The 18,066-nt window shown below is 38.2% G+C and overlaps 1 protein-coding gene across 6 annotated transcripts in view; it reads left to right on the top strand.

Moving 5' to 3' along the window:
- The window catches only part of LOC306666185 (serine/threonine-protein kinase Sgk3), a 114,769-nt gene that overhangs the window by 41,454 nt on the left and 55,249 nt on the right, over positions 1–18,066 (top strand). The window contains exon 1 of one of the 6 annotated variants that reach the window (XM_079148110.1): positions 4,624–4,778. The exons of 3 other annotated variants lie outside the window; for them this stretch is intronic. The gene's annotated coding sequence lies outside the window, so the exon portion shown is untranslated. Of the gene's footprint in view, positions 1–4,623; positions 4,779–11,798; positions 11,910–18,066 lie in introns of those variants that run through there. 2 more of the 6 variants (XM_079148113.1, XM_079148111.1) reach the window with 2 other exon arrangements.

Genomic DNA, 18,066 nt, shown 5'->3' on the forward strand with positions numbered 1-18,066 from the left:
TTTCTCTGCAATGTCTAATCTTAATCTCACCTGCTATAATGTTCACCTTTCAGATTATTTTTATTTCTAGAAATTGAATTTAAATAATTTTATACTTTCCTTATCTCTACTTAACTTTGTTTAGTATATTAGCATTATAGTGACTTATTTAATGTTCTAGGGTGCTAATTCTAACATCTAGATAGGTTGTGGATCAGTTTCAGTGATTGAATTTTCTTCTTACAATGGATCATATTTTTCTGTTTCTTTGCATGACTTGTGATACTGAATGTCTGATATTCAGTACTGACTATTGAATGTCAGACATTGTGAACTCAGTTTTGAATGCTGGATATTTTTGTTTTCCCATAAAGTACTTGAATTTGAGATGGAGTTAAATTACTTAGAAATTGTTTGATCCTTTTGGATCTTATTTCTATGATTTTTATTGGCAAGACGCAAACAGCATCTAGTCTAGAGTGAATTCTTCCTCATACTTAGTCAAGACTCTTCTGAACACTCTGCCCATGGAACTAGGAGGTTTTCTAGTCAGCCTGCTGGAAAGAGCAATGATTTCTTATCCTCTGTGTAAGTGCCCACTATTGTTTCCTCTAATAATTTCAAATGGTTTATCTCTTGGACCTTTCACAGGTTTTGTTTTGTTTTGTTTTTGTTTTTGTTTGTTTGTTTGTTTTTACATGCATGCACTGATGAGCACTGTAAAGTTCTCAAGGAGAACCCTCCTGGAAATCTCTGGGGTTCTCCGTGCAGTTAATTGTCTCTTACACTCTGCCTTGTGAAATTTGGCTATCTTGTTCTCTCTAGATTCCCAGTTCTATTTGCTCAACTCGGAGTCTGTTTGGGCTCTCCTGAATTCCCTCCCCCATCCCTGTAAGCTCTCTGAATGTAGCAAGTTGGGATAAACTTGCTTATTTTCCATCTCTGAGGATCACTTGCTTTCATTGCATAATATCCAATAGTTTGAAAATTTTCGTTTCATTTATTTTGTCTGCTTATTTTTTCCTTTTGGTTGGTTCAGGTGGGAGGGTCAATCTAGTCCTTGCTACTCAATCTTGGCTGAATTCAGAAGTCCCTCAAAATTCTATTGTTAATAGCCACCTCACATTTCAAGGAGAGGAAGACAAAAGCTCCAAAAGTCTATATAACCAATTGCCTTTGGTACAACCACATTGTAAAACAAAGTGTGTAACTTTTATTTAGTCTGCCTATTTAGTAATTAAAAAAAATTTTTTTTAGTAGTTGATGGATCTTTTGTTTTATTCATTTATTTGTCTGTGGCACTGAGGATTGAACCCAGTGCCTTTCACATGCCAGGCAAGTGCTCTACCACTGAGCCACAATCCCATTTAGTACTTCTTAAATCTCTAGAACATTGTGAAGGTTTGCTGTGAGTAGTGATTTATAGATTGTTTGGGCCAGACTTCAGAGCTCTGGGACCTCCTTGAAATGTGCCGGTGACATTTTCAAAATACAAGGAGCCATTGATAGATTGCAAATCAGTTTTCACTCTTACTTGGTAGTCATTCTGCAAACTTGGTTCTTCCTCTATTTGTGCCATCTGGGTAAGGCTGCGGTTAAGGAAAATTTACTTTCTGGAGATCTTAATAGTATGTAGAACTCCCTCATGTAGGGGATTTATTATGAGTTGAGGGTTTATTTCTAGACACTGAAAAGTGTTCTAGTCCAACTGTGTGATTCTTGTCTTATTCTTGAGAATTTCTATGAAAATATAAGGGGAAACTCTATCTTATTTGCGTGGGAGAAAAAAAATCATTATTTTAGTTACAGCAAGAAAGCATGAGAAAGAAAAAAAAGAACATGAGAAAAGTTTAAAATAATCATAGATTGATTCATGTATTTTAAAGCATTTACTGTGGGCATATAACTTGTTAGGGCAATGGATGACAAAGAGCGGATAGACTATTTTTTATTTTTTATTTATCTCCAGGAATCTCAAAGATCTAGTCTTCCAATGAGTCTTATGTAATAAAAATTTATTTTTCCAATTTTTATACATCAGTCACTTATAACTGCCAACCAAAGCTTTTGGTTAGAATGAAGTAACTGGTGTTACTGTAATATAATATTTCAAACAAAAATAGAGAATCTTGCTGTTATAGGTAACCTTAAAAGCCTAATTGTAAATGGATATATAATTTCTTTTAGGCTTCTTCAGCTATTGAAAATAGATTTTTCTGCTGGGATTGCCTGGGGCTTGTGTACATCTAGTAAGTGATTTACAGCTTAGTTTTTAGAGATAAATACTCTAAATAACAATAACAAAAATAACAAAACCAGGGTAGCTCTGCTAAGTGCCAGGTTAAGTGGTGCAGATCTTAATAAAATACTGTAGTATTTTATTGTAAAGAGAGGCACCTGAGCTGAGTATTTGTGTTGGTACCAGCAGCTGGGACTGAGCAGAGGTTATTCTGAACTGGGAAGTAGTGGGTAGACATGTACAGTGGCAGGAATGTTAGCTATATGTTGTGAATACTTGTACAGTGAGGAGACACCAATGTGTACACAAGAGAGAGAAGTTGGAGATTAAGTGGAAAAGGTAGGTTAGGGTCAATTTAAAGATCAAAAATTCTTTGAATTTGTACTTTATACAGAGATGTCAATGAAAATGGGAAGAGTAATTAAAGAGACTCTGTAAAGGAGAAAGTGAAAGACCTTGAGACTAAATGTCAAGATTGAGAGAAAAGAAGTCAAAGTTTTTGAGCTAGGACAAGAATGACACTTTTATTATTACAAACGGAAAGTCAGAAAGGAGAGCTTGAATGAACTGATCCCAGAGATCCCAGAAGGAGACTTCTGCTGAAAATTCCCACCTTCTCTGTGTGGTTCCTGAATGGAATAGCCCTGATGAACCCTGATGAACATTTCTTGAACCTTTTTTGAGTTGAGCCTGGCAGGATAAACTCAAATGTGTGGAAGGGCACCTGGCTGAATCTCCTTATTTTAATAATGTGCAAATTGAGAGCTTCAGATATTCTGACTTTCTTTAAGGCCATGCAGCTAGGTTGGCCTCCTGGTATTTTTCTGAAATTCATATAGTATAGTTTTCTGTGTGTCAGTCCTGCCTGTTGGCAAAGTGAGGCCTGTTTCCCTGTCTTGATTCAATTATTAATCAAATCAGTTATTGACTTGATTTTTCAAACGTGGATGCGTTCATAGTTGAAATAATAAAATTAATCTCCTTTCCCTTTATTTATATACCCAGTTACCAACTTTCTAAGTAGCACACTATGAATATTCATGTAAAATATTACAATTTAGTTAAATAAAGATCTTAATTGGTTTATTTTGCAGTTCTATAATTAATATTATATAAACTCCATTTATCTACTTACCTATCATAGAAAGAATGTTCCAATGAACCGAGGGGAAGGACTGTAGAAAATAGAATTAAAGAACAAAAAGCAGAATGATCACTTGGAACGTTGCTTTCCTTGCAAAGTGGGGGCAGAGAAACAGAACAATAGAAAAGTAACTGATAAATTGATAAGTTAACAGATTACTTCCAGTTACTTTTCTTAGGGATTAATGGATATAAGGATTAAAGTGAGGGGAACTTCATTGTCATGCTGACTTGACCTGTTTGGGGAAAGTTGGCTCTCTCATACCCCCTCCACCCCTACACCCCTCCTCCCCCAGATCAGATAAAAATTTAGTTGGCACAAGCCTGTTTTCTCAGCAATTTGGAAAACTGAGACAAAGAGGAACACGTGCTCCTCAGCAATTTAAAGACCCTTAGCAATTTAGCAAGAAAAATAAAGGCTGCGGCTATAAACTCAGTGGTAGAGTGTCCCTGGGTTCAATCTCTAGTCAGTACACACACACAAACCCAACTTAGTTTGCATTTGGAGATGTGGAACTTCATCATGGGTAATAACGTTTTGATTTTTAGTCTGGTCTGTTGGGATCTAGTGCAAGAGCTTGGCCAAAAACAATGGCCTCCTACAATTTTTATATAGATATGCCACATTCGGCCTGCCTGGGGTAAAGTATTTCCTTTTTCCCAATGTGCCTGAGCTGTTTAAGATGAGAGGAAATAATTAACATTAATTCAAGCCTAGAGTGAGGATTCTTTCTGGGAGTCAGTGTCTTTTAAAAGGAAGCACCAGGACGTGCAAAGGGTGTTAGTAAAGGCATTACCTCTGTTCTTAGCCCCTCTGAATACCATTCCCAATGATTTCTCACTCTTGTAACTCCGAATTCGTGTGTGACTTCTATTCTGCCTGAGGAGAGAGTATGCCGAAGACCTGAATGAGTGAACTTTGTTGTTTTAAGATCTCAACTGGTCCTACGTCTTGGCTGGAACCTGGGGAAAGTGCTTTGTCTTTCCCTTCTCAACCCTCTTTCTTATCTTCCCCCGGTGGAGCTCACTGCCCTTTTCGCTCTTTTGTCTGTCGGCATCCAGCCCTTCCTCCCCCGGTGCTACACATGCCCAGGCTTCCCGCACACTGCCTATATTTACTTATGGCCTCCCCCGACTTGACCCTGCCTGCACTTCTCTAGCCCTAGCGCCCCGAGCGTGCTGGGGGCGGGGCCGAGTGCGCGGAGGACCCGCCTCTTCGGTAGGGAGGCGGTGCCTGTGATTTGGTGAGGGCGGACCCTTCATTGAGGGGCGGGGCCTGGAGGTTGGGCCCGGGCGCGGAGCTAGGCGTTCGCCGCTGGGAGCGGGTGGCGCGGCGAGGTGCAGCGCCCGGCCAAGTGTGGCGTAGTTGTGGTGTGGCACTTCCCTGTCGCCACGCGCCGGAGGTGGGTACCCGAAGGTAAGCATGTAGCTCGCCGAGCTCGTGCGGGGAACCCGGGGGTCTCAGTACCGCACGGGCCAGGTGGAGGAACCCCACGGGCGCCCCCAGGGCAGGTGTGTTTTGGGAGAACTGGCGGGGTGCCATTTCCGCGCGCGGAGTTGGAGAGGCAGGCTGGGCGCGGGCGGTCGGGCGGCCCCCTGGGGTGAACTTCGAAGCTGGAGACGCCGCCGGGCCCGCAGCAGGTGGTGCTCTAGCTTCGCAGCACTCTGCTCCCGAACAGAGAACTTTTGAGTTGATCCACACACACCTCCTCCTCAAATCTCGAGAAATCTCAGGTACTTGTTAAGTTCTTTTATTCTTTAAAATACATTTATAGTCCGTGGTTCAGGACTGTAGGAGAAACTTTTGCAATGGGACCTTGCGGGATGGCTTTATATTGACTGTTGTTCAGTTTGCGAGAAAGGTGAGACTGGTAATAGGACTGTTATTTAAATAAGGGCACCAGGGAATAAATATATCATGGGAATATCAGGTATTTCAGCTTTCAAGCTGGAATGTCTGGATTCGAGTCAACTAATTAACTGTAAAACTTTCTCTAAGCCGTAGTGCTCACATATGTCCCAAACTTACAAGATTGTAAAGATTGAGAGAATGTTCCCTAATGCTTGGCAACAATGAGTGTTGGCTCTTTTCTTTATTATGTATTTAGATGATCATTAATCTCCAAAGTTTGTCATCACCGGAAAACCTACACCTTTTCCTTAGAGGCATTGCTAGAAATGTTTGGGGATTACTTTGGAACAGTTTTTGTAAGATGGGTTCTACAAGAAGAGGGCTCATCCTCCTTGTTCTAAATCATATCCACTCTGGAATGTATTGATATCCAGTCTTTTTTGTTGTTTGGCAGTGATGGGAACCAAATTCAAGGCCTTCTGCAAGTGCTATACCACCTAACTAAACCTCCAACCCTCAGACACCTCAGTCTTGAAGGCTGTTCTAAAAGAGATATGAAAAAAGTATCACCTCTAGGTGAATGTAGGCTCATTTTAAGTACCGAGTTGAGAAGGATTGTTTAGAAACAGTTCCTGTCACTTTATACAGAACTTATGAATTATTCTGTTTGATCTAGGTGCTTATTCTATTATCGCAAGAGTAGGTAAACCAGAGCATCCAAAATAGGCAAACAGACATCATGGCTTGCTATATAGACTCAGAATTTAAAGGGATATGAAAAATCAGATTAGCTGGTCGTTACAGATAAAGATGTGGTGCCAGAGACCCAGAATCAACAATGGCCAAACTTAGACTGGGATTCAGCTATACTGATCAAGGAATTGTAAAATCAGAAGGATAACTTCTAGTTTTGATGATAGTTACTATTTTTATTTTTGACAGTTTTATGGTACTGTGAATGGTTTTTCTCTCAGCAACATTCTGCTTGGTAGCTTAATTGCATGATTCATAATCATTCTTCAGCACCTTTGATTTAAATCACAAGTCTCAAAGTTGCTACATCAATTATTGCTTTGAGAACAAGATGATTGTCTTCTTAAGTTTTGTACAAACATGTTCTAACAGTGCTTTGGTTTTGTTGTTTAAATTGTAGCCCTTTTCTCATATGTACAGAATGTAAATGGCCAGTATAAACAAATTGACCTACTTGGCAGTTTGTTATCACTGTGTTATTGGTGACGTTTTCTTAATTAGACAGGATAGAGTCAGGAAATGGAACCCTGAATGCTTGCCCAAGGAAATAGGACTGGGTCCTGGAGAAGTGTGTTGCAATGTTGCTGCTAACTTCAAAAGCATTTTGGAATGAAATTATTTTGAGATATTGAGGTGTTAGTTGCTGACTCTTCCCCAGCTCTTTGCATAGCTCACTCCCTCACCTTTGGGTATTTGTTCAGATGTTACCTTATTTAAAATTGCACACAATCCCACACATCCTATAATATATATTTACCTGTTTATATAATTACTCATTATCGGTTGTCTCCCACTAGAGGGTAATTCCATGTGGCTAAGGGTGCTTCCCAGTTGTGTTCACTGCTGTATCCTAAGTCCCTGGAAGCAGGGCCTAGCACATAGAAGGTATCAGATGTGTGGATCTGATGTAGACATTTCTAGCAAGACTAGTAATTACTTAAGCTCATTCACTGTCATTTTGCCCTGCCCCCCCACCCCACTTCTAGTTCCCGGTTACCCAGGAATAAAACCTTGAGGCGATCTTAATTCTTCCTCCTATCTTGCACCCCACATTCAATATTTCACCTGTCAGTTTTTTGTGAACCTGACACTCATGTCGTTGCTGAACCCATCTTTCTTTGTGTCCCTTTATTCATTCCATCTTCTACATCTACGGTCTTGCAGTTCCCTTTTCAAATACTTTCACATCCTCATTTGCAGAATGAGATCCACAGTGAGAAGCCTGGCATTCAAAACTCCCTACAATGTGATCTCAAATCCACATTTTTAGGCTATATCTCCTACAGATAAAAACAGTGATTTCCAACTTAGGTTTATAAACATGAAAGTAAGATAATGGCATTAAAGTAAGCTTTAATGGCAGTGTCTTATATAGTCCGGAAATGAGTATTGCTTCATAACACTTTCTCCTTTTTTTTTATTAATGATTTGCACTTTTCCCCAGTGTAGGTAGTTGTTCAGATAAACTGGACTAATAATAGCTTTTCCCTGTTTGAGCTGAAGATTTCTGCTGCCCTTTCGGTTTTGTGTGCTCATCCTCCAAGCTTCCCCCCACAGTAGTAGAAAAGTTTAGTTGAAGGTGGTTTTGTCTTCCTCTGAGTTCTGATGACTTTCAAGAGAATTTATCACATTCTACTTTGAATTGTAATTCTTTGAGCATTTTTCTTTTCTTTTTTGCTGAATATAAACTGAAGGACAAGAAGCACACACATAAATTCCAGGAAGCACACACAGAAAAATTCCTGTTATCTCTTTTCCTTTAATTTGTTTTCTTTTCAGTTACTTTTAAAGGAAATATAAGACCCACGTCCACTTGGCTGCTTTTTAAATAAAATAAAATTAAAGTTCTGTTTAATAGACCTTTAAATCATTAAGATTGAACTGCAACAATTATTTCTACAAGATGGACATATAAAGAAAATGACGGGAAATTCAGTATTAAGTCAAAAGATAAAAATGAAGATATCCAGTTCTGAGTTTGTAGAAGCAGGTGGGTATAGGAAAAGCAACATACTCAACACTTACATAGTCAGATGTTAAAAACATACACAGTAATCTTACTCAGAAACCATTGGGACAAGGCAGACTTTATGGAGCAATGTCTATAGCTTTGAATTTCTTGTGAAATATTATTCCTAAATTATATTTTGTTTTATGTCTTTGGACACACATTATACTCTTTCTCTGTTTTGTTTTTTGAACTGAATAGGACTGAACATTCTCTTCTCTGGTCTTGTGGGAATTAATTCACCTTTCATTGTTTAATCTAAAAAAAGTTCACTCCTTTTTCTTCATTTATTGCTGGATATATGAACATATATGCCAGAAGTTTTTTAGTTATTCAGAGAAAGGTGGTAGATAGAAGATACTTGAATTTTTCTGTTGTTCAGTCTTACAGTTAAGTTTGATATCTGCATTTGGTTTAACACGTTTTACTTAATTTTACATTACAGCCATCTCCTTGCACATATTCCATTTGAGTCAGTGTTTTTCTTTTACTTGTGACTTTCAGATCAATACTTAATTTAAGGATTTTTATAGATGTTTCTGACATTTAATTTTATCTTGTTATCTTGCAAACTTTAACTGGGTTTTTCCATTCTAGGGCATGCATTAGCCTTATTTTCTCTGTTCTTGATTTTGAGTACTTATAGGTATAAGTAAATTTATTTCATCATTTCTAGATGAAGCTGCAGTTTCTACTGATAGGAGGGAGTTAGTAGGGAAAATGCACATAGAGGTCCTAATTTTTGAACTGTTAAACTTTTAAGATACAATTTTACATATTTTATAATAATATAGCCAATAAAAGGACTTGGCTCAAATGTGCTACAATGTCATTATATATATTATAATTTAAATAGGTAATTGGTTGTAATTTGTGTGCTTTGGAAAATGTCTTCTTATGTGCTAACACAGTTTTACCATCAGAAGAATTTTGAAAGCAAATACTTGCTCTGGAGTGAAGCTTCCTTTTACCATACTATGTAAGCATCTGTGTTTATCCTGATTCTTGTTTTTAAAATGCTAAAGGTGTTAAGTAATTAAAATTGGGGCACAGACTAGGGATACATCCCCAGCACATGGTGAGCACTATGTAAGTAACTGTTACAGAAGTAAATCTGTATTTTTAGGGAGGATTTTATTAAGCTATCCTAGCCTATTAGTATACTGGGGTGACCCAGTAAAGAGGCAGAAAGTGATGATTTAGGAGATTGACGAAGGAATGATGAAGCACTGTTTACTTTGAAGATCTCACTGGCATAATTTGACAAGTTAAATTTCTAAGCATGTCTCTTTTACCTTTTAAATGAATAAATTAAATAAATATTTATTAGGGCCTTCTAGGTACATGGCAGTGAATAGGTCAAAGTTCCTATACCCCAGTTAGGGAAGCTTTGAATAAGCAAGCAAAATACAATCCTAGAAGCAGTCCATAAATGCTAAAATGGAAATAAACAGGATGATGGCAGAAGATAAATTGGGGAGGGAACATTTTAGTTACAGTGTTTAGGAGGTTTATCACAAAAAGTGACATTTGAACAAAGGCCTCTGTGTGAAGAGCTGAGGGGAAATCATCCCACATGAAGGGACCAGAGGTACAAGAGACAGACTAGAGATGGGAAAAAGTTTGGTGTGTGTGCAAACTAGGGAGAAGGTTGTTCTAAATAGGAGTCTTCTGAACAGAGGGCAAGAGGCCCAGTGAATATAGCTGGGCAAGTAGTCTGTAGGCTGTCTTTCAGTTTGGATTTTATTCTAGGGGCAGTGGAAAGTCATGGAAAAGATATAAAAGGGGTGGAATTATCCAGTTCACATCACTCTGGCTACTGTGGAAGGATTGTAAGGGCATTAGAACAGAAGCAGAGATAGATTAAGGTTTTCCAAAAAGACTTTGAGACTTGGTGGTGATTGTTGACTCTGTAGGTTTTGTTTTGTTTTCGATGCCTCAGTCCAAATTCTTCACACAGCCTCCACAGTCACAACCAGCTTTACCCTAGGCCTCCTCATTCTGCCAGTAATGACAGTCCTCTAGGAATTGTCCTTGGAGATTTCTGAGTTCACATCTGCCTGCAAGATGTGCTAGGAGAAGAGTGACTCTGAATGGAAAAGCTTGGGAAGTTGGAAGAGTACAGCTGTTCTTGTGATTGAGACCAGTGAACTTGGGAGGCAGAGAAGGATAGGGCACAAACTTGCTGCCACTGCTAGGGTCCCTACCCTGTAAGATTCTGCACCAATGGAGGCATGTTGGCGTAAGTATAGGGCTTTCCTCCTTATCCTGGTAGTTTTAATTCTAGTATGGAAAACAAAGGGCTGTCAGTACTTTCACCCCCTTACTCATTCCCCTCCCTGAATGTAATAAATATAGAGCCCGTTTCAGGAACTCCGTAGGTCTCTGTGACTTTGTTGAGGTTCTTGGACATCGCTTTCAAATTGTTGAATTCACACTGTTCTCTATTGTTTGTCCCAACATAGCTAATTTTTTTTGTATGTATATTGGTTTATTGTTTTAAACTCCTATATCATAAGAATTAGGATAAATAAAAGATCTTTCAAATATGAGGTATGATAAGCTCAGGGAAAACATAACTAATTGTGATTACAGAATGAGGGAAAACCAAAGAGGTGGGTAGACTGGGAATTAAAGGAAGGATATGTTGGTAAGGAAGGAAAACAGGAAAAGTTGTATCTGATTCATCATGTGATGTGTTTGAGGGAAGGGGAGAAGGTTAATATGTATCTTTCATTGATAGATCCTGTTGGATTTTTAATCTATTCTGCTTTGAACCTAATTTACAGATGTGACAAAGATGTGCTTTGTTTCTGTTGAAACATTTCAGATATGTTTGGAGCTAGTACCCTGAGAGGCCGGAAATAAACAGACACAGATTAAATACTGTTACAGTAGACATTCAGTACCAAAAATCAGTTATTTTGGGGTTTGAATTTCCTGGGAAGGTGCTTTTAATGTAATTTAAAATGAATAATCCTCCCCCAGCCACTCTAATCCCTTTTCTTATTTCCTGGATTAGTCTCCAGTTCCCAAACTAGTTCCCACCTGATTTCTGTACCATGCCCAGGGTTTGTGCCTTTTTAACTTTTTATTTTTAGAGAAGTTTCAGTTTCACAGTTAAATTAAGAGGAAGGTATGGGAATTTCCTATATGCCCCCTTCCCCACATGTGCATAGCCTCCCGCATTATCACATTCCCCACTACAGTGTTTCATTTGTTATATTGATGAACCTACATTAACATAAACACCCAAAGTTTATAGTTTTACATAAGGGTTCTCTCTTGCTTTTGTACATTTCTGTGGTTGTGGGCAAATGGATAATGGCATTTATCTGCCATTAAGATTCATACAGATTATACCTTAAAAATCCTCTGTTCTCTGTCTATTCATCCTTTCATTCTGTTCTCCTCCCAACTCCTGGCAACCATTGATCATTTTACTCTTTCTCCAGAGTTTTGCCTTTTTTAGAATGCCAAATAGTTGGATACATACAGTGTGAAACTTTTTCAGATTGCTTTGTCAACTTAGTGATGTGTATATAAGTTTCCTTCATGGCTTTCATGACTTGATAGTTCATTTCTTTATAGAGAGTAAAAATATTCCATTGTCTGGATGTACCATTTAATCCATTTATCTACTGAAGGATATCTACATTGCTTCTAAGTTTTGTCAGTTATATATCTGCTATAAATATCCACCTGCAAGTTTTTGTGTGGACATGTTTTTAATTCCTTTGAGTAAGTACCATGGAGCACAACTTATGGATTATGCAGTAAAAGTTTATTTTAGTATTGTAAGAAATTGCCAAATTGTTTTCCAGAGTGACTGTACCATTTTGCATTCTCACTGGTAATGAATGAGAGTTCCTGTTGCTCCCATTCTCACCAGCCTTTGATGTTGTCAGTTTTCTGGAAGTTGGTCATTCTGATAGGTTTGTATTGGTATCTTCTTGTCTTAATTTGCATTTTCCTTGACATATGGTAGGCAGCATCTTTCCATATACTTATTTGTCAACTGTATAATTTCTTTTGTGAGTTGTCAAGATCTTTTGCCCATTTTTAAATTAGGCTATTTTTTAATATTGAGTTTTAAGAGTTTTTTAATATATTATAGGTTATATTATTATCCTTTACTGAATGCCTTCCCCCACCCCAAGGGTTTTTAAAATTTTTAATTTTTTATGTTTTCTAAGGATTAAACACTAGGGGAGCTTAACCATTGAGCCACATCTCTAGCTCATTTTATTTATTTATTTATTTATTTATTTATTTATTTTTGAGATAGGGTCTTGCTAAGTTCCTGAGGCTGGCTTTGAACTTGCAATCCTCCTGCCTCAGTCTCCTGAGCCACTGGTATTACAGGCATGCATCACTGCACCCAGCTTACTGAATATCTTTTGCAAATACTTCCTTCTAGTTCATGACTTGTCCTCTCATTCTCTTAACATTCTTTGCTGGAACATGCCTTTGGTGTATCTACAAAGTCATCACCACACCTAGAGTCACCTAGTTTTTCTTCTGTTATCTTCTAGAAATTTTGTCGTATTGCATTCTATATGCATGGGTTTTCTTTTGTGTTCCTGTTAACTTCCACCTTTAGGTACCATTGTTCTCAAATACTGGTACCCAGTTCTGTGCTCCTGCTGAAGAAAACTTACAATTCTTTCAAACCTAATTCCTTTTGTTTGGGACAGTCTTGTCCTTATTTCTCTTTGTTCTTTGTTATAAATCTTCGATCCTCTCTCTTTGCCATATTAGGTAAGAGTGAATACTAATAACTTACATCTACTTTATAATCTGAGTAGGATCCACTAGTCTTTGATATGTGAAGGAAATAGGATTCAGAAACACTTCTTTTTTTAGAGGCAAGCAGAAGAATTTTTTACCCTTCTTATTTGTTTATTTCTTTTTTTTACTGTTTCAAAGATGAGTAAGATGTAATCAGCATACAGTAGATTAAATGACATATAAAAAAGCAAAGAGAAAATTGCTTTTAAAAAGTCTTGAGTGATGGCTATTTATTTATTTATTTTTGCAGTACTGGGATTGAACCTGGGGGTGTTTTACCACTGAGCTACATCTCCCACCCTTTTATTTTAAGGCAGGGTCTTGTTAGGTTGCCCAGGTGGCTAGCCTTGGTTTCGCAGGTCTCCTGCCTGTTGGAAAAAGTCATGTGCCACTGCACCCAACATGTCCATTTATTTTTAAGCAGCATTTTTTTTTTTATTCATTGTACACAAATTTTAAGAAGTATTTGAATCAACAAAATTTTAACATAAGAATTTGGGTGATTTTCCACCACAGAGTGCCACTTATATTCCTACTTTTTATAGCTCCAAATTTAAAAAAAGAAATTTAATCTATAAATGTTTTTTGAAAAAAGATAAACTCCCCCTTCCTTTTCTAAAAACCAGGTCCTTAAACAGTATCGTTTCTTGTGTCTTCCTTATTTCATAATTTAGCCCTTGGTTGTCTTTGTGATGGGGCCAGCTCTCTGCCAAGCTATTGTGTAGATGTCTGCATGTGATGTTTCAAGGGAGGAAAGTCAAGAGCCTGGTGCTCCTGCCATTGCTGCCCAAACTCCAACTCTCCTTGGTGATAGAATCAAAATCTGCCTTTGCTATGAGAGGATGCATACAATAGTAGGATAAGAAATTGAAGGACATGGTGTGAGTCAGGATGCTGCCATCCACAGCTGTGCAATCATGTGGAAGTGCTTTTCATAGCCTAGCTTTCTTCTTCATCTATAAAATGGGAATAATGATATTTACCTCAGAGGTTGCTGTGTGGATTGTATGAGGTGTTAGATGTGGATGCTTAAAACAGGCCTGGTGGTAGTGCTCAATAAATGCTGGTTTCTTGATCTCACTACTGTTGACTTTTTGGACCAGATTTTTTTTTTTTTTTTTTCCTGTAGACCCCCTACAACAAAAACAATGCAGTCCTGGGCCTTGTAGAGGCTTAGCATCTTTCCTGACCCCTGCCTTGCCGCCAGGTTAAGTAAGAGATCTGAGAGTCTCCAGACATTGCCAAATATCCCCTCAGGGCAAAATTGCCCCCAGATGGGAAGCATTATATAGTATTTACTAGCTATTACATTACCCTTGCAAATTCACTGTCCTTCCTAAGATCTGGCTGACCTCTGAAAGTCTTTTTCGACCTATTTATTTCTGTCTTGTTGGACTTGTCTGAATTGATTCATGAGGTGGATAGTGAGATTAATTTTTCCATTATGGGTTAGCATCTAATGAATTTGTCTCTTTGGGGCCATGTGACCTACTCCTGAGCAAGTCAGCTGCCCCTGAGAACCACTGTGTGTTATTATCTTGTGCCTTACCAGCAGAGTAGAATTTGATCTTTTTCCTGTTGCTTTTTTTTTTTTTTAATTTTAAGTTGTAGATGAACACAATACCTTCATTTTATTTATTTATGTGGTGCTGAGTATCAAACCCAGTGCCCCACACATGTGAGGCAAGGACTGTACCACTGACTGTACCACAACTCCAGCCCTCCTTTTGCTTTTTGAAAAGCCCTACATACCTATGAACCGCAGAAATTTTCAATTTTTCTTCCCACATGAACAACATAGGTTTTTGTCCTGTTCTTTCTTATTTGTGAGTTTTTATGTCAGTCCCTGTCTCATTTTATCCTATTTGGTTGCCTGACCAGAGGATGATTTCATAGAATTTTAATTCCTTTTAGTTTCATAGAATTATTATGCATTAAATTCATAATAATATTAGGGTTAATTTTTCACAATTTTACTTTTAACCACTTAGAAGTTAGTTTATGAAAACTGTTGTAATGTAATCTGTAGTTTATAGTCCCAGATATTTGGGAGATGGAGGCAGGAGGCTAGCTTAAGTCCAGGAGATCAAGAGTAGCCTGGACAATATAGTGAGACCTTTTTCTGTCTCAAAACACAGAAATGTAAGGTTTTTAAACCTTCATTCATCCCTAGAAGACTCTAAAGCATATACGTGAAGACAATATGATCTAATGAGCCCTGTAATCAGACTACCAGGTTCAAATCCTAACTCTGCCACCATGGAGGTCTGTACCATTTATCTCTGCAATTCACATGTACCAGCCAAACCTGTATACGCCCAATCTTGCTTTTACTATACTGAGTTAGAACGCTGCTGTGCATGTCCAGTTTTGTGATTTGGAGAATCAAATAATGCTTTGTTCACGATGAATGTTCTTACTGCCCAGTTTCTTGGTTTTCCATAGGCAACTATCTAATCTCTCCCAGGGCCTAGTAACAAGTCAGAAACCAAATGAACAGTAGTTGTTGGCAAACCCTAAGGGATCTGCAGCCCTTATTCTCCTGATGCTTATTATAGGACCCTTAACAAATCCCTATTAGGTCATTTCTCCTACAGTTGGGTGTGCTAAGGCAGAGACTCAAAGGTAAGAGCAGTTTTCATTGTTACAGACCCACTCTTTGAATGGGCTTCAATAAAAACTAACAGCTTCATAGTTTTCCAGTGGATGGGTCAGAACAGCATGTCCAGTTAGGAAGCATCCAGTTGTTTTTCCTGGGTTTCTCAGATAAATAAGGCAAGGTATGGCTGTTTCTCTCACTTGAGATAGGACATCCTGCCTCAGACAAGTGGAATTCTAAAAACCACTGACTTGGAGACTCCTGAACTTCCATGAAATTTTTTTCCTATCCCTTCACTTGTTTATGTGTTTATACAGGTTTCCGGGGTACTTGGTACTTTTTGCTCTTTATGTCCAATTAAGGCAGTGCCATAATGTAGTCTATCAGTGTGGTGATCTATGGACCATCAATATGATCACAGCTCTCCAGACTATTTTATTATGACAATTCAGACATGGCCATCAGGTTAGACAACGAAAGGGATTAGGTATTCATGGCAAATAGTTGCTCATTGCCCTTGCTGACGCTATGAGAAAAGAAAGCATTCGCCACATCACTAGTCCTATATCAGATACCAGGGTTGTGCTGATTTTCTTCAACCCAAAATATCACATCTAGAATTGCAGTTGCAGTTAGCATTACTGTCTGATTAAATTTATGGTAATCCATAGTCAAGTTCTAAGATGTTTCTGGCTTTGGTTCAGGTAAATAGGTGAGTTAAATGGGGATATGATGGAATTTAACACCTTTGCAACCTTCAGGGGTTTTTTTTTCCCCTTTAATTTTAGTTGGACATGATACCTTTATTTTATTTATCCATTTTTTTTTTATTGTAAACAAATGGGATACATGTTGTTTCTCTGTTTGTACATGGCGTAAAGGCATACCATTTGTGTAATCATAAATTTTCATAGAGTAATGTTGTTTGATTCATTCTGTTATTTTTTCCCTTCCCCCCACCCCTCACACCCCTCTTTACCCTCTATACAGTACTTCCTTCCTCCATACTTGCCCCCCTCCCTAACCCTAACTCTAACCCTAACACTAACCCTTCCCTCCCCCCCATTATGTGTCATCCTCCACTTATTAGCGATATCATTCGTCCTTTGGCTTTTTGAGATTGGCTTATCTCACTTAGCATGATATTCTCCAATTTCATCCATTTACCTGCAAATGCCATAATTTTATCATTCTTTATGGCTGAGTAATATTCCATTGTATATATATATACCACAGTTTCTTTATCCACTCATCAATTGAAGGGCATCTAGGTTGGTTCCACAGTCTGGCTATTGTGAATTGAGCAGCTATGCACATTGATGTGGCTGTGTCTCTGTAGTATGCTGATTTTAAGTCCTTTGGGTATAGGCCAAGGAGTGGGATAGCTGGGTCAAATGGCGGGTCCATTCCAAGTTTTCTAAGGAATCTCCACACTGCTTTCCAGAGTGGCTGCACTAATTTGCAGCCCCACCAGCAATGTATGAGTGTACCTTTCTCCCCACATCCTCGCCAACACCTGTTGTTGCTCGTATTCTTGATAATCGCCATTCTAATTGGGGTGAGATGGAATCTTAGGGTGGTTTTGATTTGCATTTCTCTTATTACTAGAGATGTTGAACATTCTTCCATATGTTTGTTGATTGCTTGTAGATCTTCTTCTGTGAAGTGCCTATTCATTTCCTTAGCCCATTTGTCGACTGGATTATTTGAATTCTTGGAGTAAAGTTTTTTGAGTTCTTTATAGATTCTGGAGATTAGTGCTCTATCTGAAGTATGATTGGCAAAGATATTCTCCCATTCTGTAGGCTCTTTCTTCGCATTGCTGATAGTTTCCTTTGCTGAGAGAAAGCTTTTTAGTTTGAATCTATCCCAGTGGTTGATTCTAGCTTTTATTTCTTGTGCTATGGGAGTCCTGTTAAGGAAGTCTGATCCTAGACCAACAAGGTGAAGATTTGGACCTACTTTTTCTTCTGTAAGCTGCAGGGTCTCTGGTCTGATTCCGAGGTCCTTAATCCATTTTGAGTTTAGTTTCGTGCATGGTGAGAGATATGGGTTTAGTTTCATTCTGTTGCATATGGATTTCCAATTCTCCCAGCACCATTTGTTGAAGAGGCTATCTTTTCTCCATTGCATATTTTTGGCCCCTTTGTCTAGTATGAGAAATTGTATTTATTTGGGTTTGTGTCCGTGTCCTCTATTCTGTACCATTGATCTACCTTTCTATTTTGGTACCAATACCATGCCGTTTTTGTTACTATTGCTTTGTAGTAGAATTGAAGATCTGGTATTGCAATACCCCCTGTTTCACTCTTCCTGCTAAGTATTGCTTTAGCTATTCTGGGTTTCTTATTCTTCCAGATGAATTTCATAATTGTTTGCTCTATTTCTGTAAGGTACATCATTGGGATTTTAATTGGAATTGCATTGAATTTGTATAGCACTTTAGGTAGTATGGCCATTTTGACAATATTAATTCTTCCTATCCAAGAACATGGGAGATCTTTCCATCTTCTAAGGTGTTCTTTAATTTCTTTCTTTAGTGTTGTATAGTTCTCATTGTAGAGGTCTTTCACCTCTTTTGTGAGATTGATTCCCAAGTATTTTATTTTTTTCGAGGCTATTGTGAATGGGGTAGTTTTCCTAATTTCTCTTTCTGAAGATTCATCACTTATGTATAAAAATGTGTTGGATTTATGGGCATT

Source organism: Sciurus vulgaris (genome assembly GCF_902686455.1).
Source record: "Sciurus vulgaris genome assembly, chromosome: 1".
Taxonomy (NCBI): domain Eukaryota; kingdom Metazoa; phylum Chordata; class Mammalia; order Rodentia; family Sciuridae; genus Sciurus; species Sciurus vulgaris.